Source organism: Camelus dromedarius, chromosome 10 (assembly GCF_036321535.1).
Source record: "Camelus dromedarius isolate mCamDro1 chromosome 10, mCamDro1.pat, whole genome shotgun sequence".
Lineage (NCBI taxonomy): Eukaryota > Metazoa > Chordata > Mammalia > Artiodactyla > Camelidae > Camelus > Camelus dromedarius.
In genome coordinates this window covers 75,993,857-76,001,649 of record NC_087445.1, presented here as the reverse complement: position 1 = coordinate 76,001,649, position 7,793 = coordinate 75,993,857, and positions in this window count along the sequence as shown.

Sequence of the window (7,793 nt, the reverse complement as noted above, 5' to 3'; positions counted from 1 at the left end):
ACAACCCGAGTGTCCACTGACAGAGGAATGGACAAGCAAAAAGTGGCCCATCCATACCACGGAGATGATTCAGCCTTAAAAACCAAGGACGTTCTTACACAGGCTGCCATGCGGATGAACCCTGAGGACAAGATGTTCAGTGAAATGAGCCCAACCCAGAAGGACTAATACTGTATGATTCCGCCCACATGAGGCCCCAGAGAAAGCAAACCCAGAGACAGGAAGGAGACGGCGGGGTCAGGGGCTGGGGGAGCGGAGGGGAGTTAGTGTTTCATAGGACAGAGTTTCAGTTTGGGAAGATGAGAAAGTTCTGGAGACAGAAGGTGAATGTACTTAATGCCACTAAACTGTGCACCTTAAAAATGGTTAAAATGCCAAATTTTATGTTATGTGTATTTTATCACAATGAAAAAAATGAATGCAAAGAAGAGGAGGATGGCGGAGGGGGTGTGGGGGAAGGGGCTGCGTGTGTCCAGGCGTGACGGTGAGGCGGGCAGCCAGGGGCAACGGGAGTGTCTCAGCACCTCAGAGAGAGACACCGCACCTGGATTGCCCAGGGGACTCGGGGACCTGGTCCAGGAGGCGCTGGGCCCTTTCTGAAGACAGCCTGCTCCTTGCTCTGGCAGAAGCAGGCAGATACTTGGTGACACTTCTCGGGACTTTGCTCCTCTGGCTCCACAGGGCTCCCCTGGGAAGGGCGGGGCGTTCCTTCTAGAGGCTTCGCTCTTGAGGGCCACTCCAGCTCCTTGTGGGGAAAGGGATGTGCGAGGGTCCTCAGGTGCTGGGTTCCACCTGCCCTGTGACCTTGGGAAGGCCCCTGCCCCTCTCTGTGCCTCCTGACCCCAACCACGGCCACAGGGGCTTCCTGGAACCAGGGTGCCCATCTGCACCAAAGGCAGGACAGAGAGGAGGGAAGGTCTGGTTTCTTTACCCGCGCGCACCTGGCCTGAGACCTCCTTTACACCAACAGTCTCTCCTGGGGTGGTGTGGCCCCCCGACCCCTCTGGGGGCTCATTGCCCTCATCACAGCAGGGCACAGGGGCGTGCTACTGGCATTCAGTGTGCGGGGGCCAGGACTCCAAAGGCTCCTTGTGTGTGAGCCAGCTCTGCCCCTAGGACCCTCCCTCCCCGACAGGGCTGATGGCGTCCATGTGAAAAATCAGCAGCGAGTCCCACAAATGCCTTTTCAGCAAAGAGCACACAGCCTTCTGGAAACGGAGCCTCAGGGGCCCAGCCACTCAGAGTCTCTGCGACAAGATTCCCAGGGACGGCTAAAGACGTCCGGTTACAGGAAAATCCCCTGGTCCTGATTCAGTAGTTTTCCCAGGGGCACCACTGACGCGGTACGTGTGCACAGCTGTCCACTGATGGGTTCGGGCTTGCCCAGCGCAGGCTGTGCTTCCAATGGGGAGGTGGAGAGGCCCACCATCTGAGCCCCTCAGAAGCGTCCAGCCCCACAAGGTGTTGGCCTTATCTGTCGGTCCCACCCCTGGGCCTGCGTGTCAGTACCTTGGTGGCCAGCAGAAGGCACCATGGGTCCCTGGAGGCCAAATCCACTTCTTTGCCCACTGTTTGTATCACTGTTCTGGAAAGTGATTGTTGTGCAGTTCACTGGAAAGTGTTTTCTCTGTGGATCACACTTTGTAAACACGGTATTTCCAGAGTAAACTGTCAGGGCAAAGTCTCCAACATGAGCTTGTTCATTCATTCATTCATTCAAAGCAAATGGAAACTTGGAGACTGTCTCCTCTCACAGGAGCACTGTGTTACGGGCTGGGGTCCAGGAAATAAGACGTGTCATGGGGGGAGGGGCAGGAGTAAACGCAGGGACACTGGGAGACCTGAGCTCCGATCCTAGAGGACCTGAGTTGGGGGAGCATGAACAGGCCCCGGTCCCCAGCCCCATGGGGCAGCCAGAGATGCTCAAGGTGAGTCTCCAGGGCTGGGTAGGGGTGGGGGAGAGGCAGGAAATAGAACCCCAGAGCAGGGGCACTGCGGGGGCAGAGGGTAGAAAGCCCAGGGTGGTGAGGAGATGGGCCTGGGGTGTGTGGGGCTGGGCCTCCTTGGTAGCCACCCTGGAGGCCATGCTGAGGAGATGCCCCTCAACCTGCAGGGGCGGCTGTGGTGGGGGCCTTTGGGGGTCCCTCCAGCAATAGGCCAGGAGCAGGGAGGCCAGCAATGGAGAGGCACTGAGTCTCAGGAGGAGGGCTGCGTCTGGGGAGAGCCCTTCCCAGCCACCATCACCCCATCTCTGGAAAGGTGCTCCTTCCCGCATGAACAGCTGGAGGAGTCATGACGTCTGACTTTCCACTTAACCACGCATTTAGTGAACGGCTATGCTTTATTGGGCACTTGAATGGCCTATAGTTGCATCGAGTGATAGAAATTGCGTTGGGAAGACGCTCCTGGGGAAGCTGTGGGGCAGCACTGACCCCTGTCCTCTCCAGGTGCCATTGGCTCTGCTACATGCCAAACAGAAGCTCCAGCCTTCAGGCCAGCACACCCTGGTCTCCGTCTCTCCAGACCTGAGGCAATAGACTAGGGCACGAGAACACTGGCGCCGGTGTCAAATACCAACTCAAGACTCTCGTCTCACAGATGAGGAAACTGAGGCTCAGAGAGGTTAAGTAACTTGCCGAAGATCACACAGTGTCAAGGTTTGAACTGGAGTGTGCCAGACTCTGTGGCAAAGCTTCCCACGGCTTCACTTGGCTCACAGACGCTGGTTCTGCTGCAGCCCAGCACACAGTGTGGCTGCAGAGACATGGGAGCTGAAGGTGGACCTACTTATAAACTGTGAAGTGCCCAGAGGGGAAGAGGGGACATGCCGCTATGAACTAATGTGCCAAGCAGAGGGGCGGAGGGTACGGCACCTTAACACCATTTGGTGATGTTCCCACAGGCTGACTGCATGTCTGCAGCCACAGGCAGGGAGGCCTGGCACCCCCAACCCCATCCCTTACAGGGCAGGGACCAGGGAACCGGCTCCAGGGAACTGTCTGGCTGACCAGAGTAGTCACCACCATTTCATCATTTTAAGGCCTGGAAAATGGCTATCCATGACAGTCAACTTAAAAATGAAATAATAAGTCTGTCCTTTTGAAAAGCAAATTGCGACTCTGGAATATTCATGAGCTGTGACTTCATGGGGACCGGTAGCAGCCAAGAGATGATCATTGGGTTAAGTCAGCAGCGGAGGAATTTAGGGAAATGCACTTGTCACTCTGAGGAAACGGTGATTAATACTTTCCTGTTTGTGGGGCCCCTTAACAGACACATTTTTAATGCCCTAATTAATTAACCTAAGGACCACCACTCGCCTATCCTGCCCCCGAGGCCTCTGCCCAGCTCCGCACAGCACAGCCACTAGGAACTGACCTCCACTCGGAGCCGAATCTCCTGAAGGCGGTGGGGGAAGCTGCAGGCTCGGGACATCCCCACACACACTAGTAAATGCCCATGACCTCTGAGTTGCGGCTTGAGTAGGGTCCCCCAAAGCTCACATCCACCCAGAAGCTCAGAAAGACTTTATCTGGAAATCGGGTCTTTGCGGATGTAATCAGTTAAGGATCTCGAGATGAGATCAACCTGGAATTAGGGTGGCCCCTCAGTCCAGGGACTGGTGTCCTCTCCAAAGAGGAGAGGCGCAGAGACATAAAGAGAAGAGGGAGGTTGGGGATGAGGGGACATGTGCAGGCAGGGGTGCAATTGGAGGGCTGCGTCTCCCAGCCAAGGAACCCCGAGGATTTCTGGCAACAACGGAAGCTGAAGACAGGCCTGGAACAGACCCTCCCCACAGCCCCGGAGGAAGCCAGCCCTGCTGGCAACTTGGGCTCACACTGTGGCTTCCAGAGCAGGAAAGCAGCATGTCCTCAGCCTTACCCGCCACCCTGCCCACTTTCGGAACTTTGCCACAGCAGCCCTAGAGACACAGTGGCACTTGGTTGGGAGGTGGTGCTGGGGGTGGCTTTTGCAGCAGATAGGATGGGTGACAGTTGCTGGCCCCTCCTCTCTCTGGGCCTGGGGTCTCCCTGCAGGGGGTTGGACCAGAGCCCGCTTTTCCAACTGTGGTCCCCATGCACCCTACAGGGGTGGTGGGGGCTGTTTCCTCTTGTTGGAGTGCCTCAGTCCCTCTGCCCTACCACCATTTCCCATTCCCATAACCCTCCCAGTGGGTGAGGAGAGGATGGTGGCCAAGCCCCTGTGTTCCCAGAGTTCACCCGCTCGGCCCCCCTCCACCAGGCTCTCAGCATGGGCCTTGGGGAGACAGGAAGAACCCGCAGCCCTAGTGCCCGCAGGACCATGGCTCGCCCCCGCCCTCTAGTGGCCACCTGGGGGAACCACCAGGCAGCCCTGTTGGCAAGTTTGGTGACTTTCAGGGAAGGGTGGGCAGCCCTGGGGGTGACAAAGGCCAGAGTGGACACCTCCTTGTTCAGACTTGGAGCCCTCTTGGCAAAGAGACCCTCCCCAGCCTTCGTGGCCCAGCCGTGCCTGCTAAGGATCCAGGGGCTGAGTCCAGGGAGGGGTTGGAGGGGTAGGAAGACCACAGAGGGATGGTCATCTCCTTGGTCTCCAGCACCCGGGACATATGGGGCCATTCCCGGGGACTGGCAGTGCTGGAGTGATGCGCTGGACCCTGCTAACCAAACCAGGCCTGGCGGCCAGGGCTGGCTCTGCCCCACGCAGGGAAACCCTCGATGCTCACTGACTCCTGGCTGGGCCCTGGGCGGAACACTTACCAGCCGGGCCCTTCTCACTCCTAAGAGCGACAGTGATCTTGGAAACCTCCCAGAAGGGTGATGGTGTGGGCTCTCTCTCCACCTGACCCTTGCTGCACCTCCAGCCCATAAAGCAGCACCCAGCACGTAGCAGGTACTAAAAAACACATGCTGGACAGCCAGGTGGGTGTGCCAGTGCAGGTTCTTGGGAAACAAGGCCAAGTTTGGGTGGAAGATGGGCTTTGGGACCAGCAGCTGTTTTGGGGGAAGGGGAGGCAGCAAGGTTTGGCCAGCTGGGAGTGGGTCCTCCCCTTCACAGAAAATGTCTGGCTTTTTACACCCCACTGGGTCAGCACCGGGAGAAGCGTGACCTCACAAGGCTGCTCTCTGCAGCTTAGGCTGACTTGGAGTGGATGACAGCCCAGCATCTGCTGACCGCTCCCCGAAGGTGGGCAACTGGTCGTCCCTTGAAGGGGGCGCTCTCGAGACCACATGGAAACCTAATCCTCCTGGAGAAGAGGAAACAGGGCTCAGAAAGGGAGGAACCCACCGAGGACGCCCCAGGAATCCTCGGACAGCGCCTCGACACTGCTCCCAGTGGACAGATGGGGAGTGCAGGCCGAGAGGGAGCCCCGTCCCAGGCCCTCTGTAGCCTCCTGCATTCCCAGGGTGGGCGGAGTGGGGAGACAATTATCACCGACTGCCTCTGCTCTGAGGAGGAGCTGCCACCAAAAGGAGACCACATACTTCCATCCAGGTTCCTTGGAAATAAGGGCGTCCAGCCTGCAGGGCTCAGCCCTGGCGATGGGGTCAGCCAGGAGAGGGGCAGGCAATTCACAGTGTGCTGAGTGACCCAGAGGAGGTGCAACCAGGGCAGTCTTCCTGAAGGAGGAGGTCCTGAGTTCTGGGGAACGGGCTGAGTTTGCACAGGCAGTGAGGCCAGGAATCGGGAAGTCCGTGGGGAGACTCAGTGGTTGGAGGACACCAGGCACACAAGGCTTTTAGATCCAGACACTTTATTAGCGACATAGTGAAAGGAAGAGGGCCCTGGTCCCACACACCAGGGACAACATTGGGACAAAAGGGGCCAGTGACACTGTCAAGAGCTGGGACACCTCTCTGCCAAGGAGCCCCCAGAGCCTCAGTAGGCAGAGCTACATCCAGCCCCTAAGACAGTCTCTCTGAGACCATGAGTGACATCTGCAGTTCCCTCACAGGCCTTCATTTTCTCTTTGAGATCCCCTTGTGGATTCCATGGGGCCCCACTCTTAGAACTTTATGGTAGGTACCCTTTTCCCTCTGTTTTCTCCAAGCGCTCCTCTATGTAAAGTGGGGGCAGGGGAGGGGGGGGCAGCATCATTGTCTCAGCCACCACCCACGTGTTGACAGCTGCTCAGTCTTTGACCCCACCCTCTCTCCTGGACTTCAGCCCTGTGCATTCAGCTGCCCCCCGGCCATGTCCACTTGGAGGTCCCCCTACACAGCCAGGTCAGTTTTCACAGAGCTGAGCTTGACACACTTCCCACTCCCCCTCCTCCTCCGTTGGGTAGTGGCATCACCATGGCGACGATGGTGGTGTCACCTAAGCTGGAAGCTTCCCTGTCATTCTCAATTCTGTTCTTATTTACAGCCACCCTCCATCAAAGGTTCAGCTCACCTGCTGGTGCCACTGTCTTCACTGCCTCAGTTCAGCCCCGCGTCACTCCTCTGCCAGCACTCAGCATCTTCCCGACTTTCTATTTCCCAGGACTGTATCCAAGTCTCCAATCTTAATCATTACTATATTTTCAGTGACCAGCAGACGGTCTGGCTCATGGAGGCAAGCAGGAAATGCTAGACTGGACAAAAGAAATTTGGAATGGTTGGAATAATTGTAGGGGAGAATGAGGTGTGGATAAAATGGCAAGAGATGCTGGGACCACCTCTGCATTTAGACCACCAGCATCCAAGGACAGGGAATTGTGTTGCATTCATCTCTGCCCAGTAAAGGTTCTTGGATGAATGAGATGAGTGAGTGCAGGTCAGTCACCTGGTCTAGGTTTGTCCCAGCTGCAGCCTTCACACTTGTTGCCTCCCTGAAAACGAGTGCACTGAGTTCCACGGGGCAGCTGTGGGAGCTCACAAGTCCATGTGAGTGCACCTCTGCAGGTCTGCAGCCTGAGTGAAGGAACTGCAGAGTCCTGGGCCCCACCCTGGAGTCCCTGATAGGGGAGGATGGGGTGCAGTGGGAGAACCCGCATTTCTTTCTTTCTGTTTTTATTGAAGTATAGTCAATTACAACGTGTCAGTTCCTGGCACTACAGCATAATGTCCCAGTCATGCATATATATACATATATTCATTTTCATATTCTTTTTCACTAAAGGTTATTACAAGATATTAAATATAATGCCCTGTGCTAAACAGAAAAAAATCTGGTTTTAATCTATTTTTATATATAGTAGTTAATATTTCCAAATCTTGAACTCCCAAATTTATCTCTTCCCACCCCCTTTCCCTCAATAACCATAAGATTGTTTACTATCTCTGTGCATCTGTTTCTGTTTTGTAGATGAGTTCATTAATGACTTATTTTTTTTTCTTAGATTCCACTTATGAATGACAGCATATGGTATTATTCTTTCTCTTTCTGGTTTACTTCACTTAGAATGACAAACTCCAGGTCCATCCATCTTGCTGCAAATGGCATTATTTTATTCTTTTTATGGCTAAGTAGTATTCCATTGTATCAATATACAACTTTTTTCTCTAGACATCTGTTGAGGGACATTTAGGTTGTTTCCTTGTCTTGGCTATTGTAAAACTGCAGCTATGAACATTGGGGTGCATGTATCTTTCCGAATTAGAGTTCCCTCTGGATATATGCCCAGGAGAAGGACTGCTGGATCATATGTGTAAGTCTATTTTTAGTTTTTTGAGGAACCTCCATACTGTTTTCAATAATGGCTGCACCAAACTACATTCCCATTAGCAGTGTCGGAGGATTCCCTTTTCTCCCTTTTCCACAGTCTCTCCAGCATTTATCGTTCGTGGACCAAGTATGCATTTCTAACAAGCTTCCAGGTGCTGTTGCTG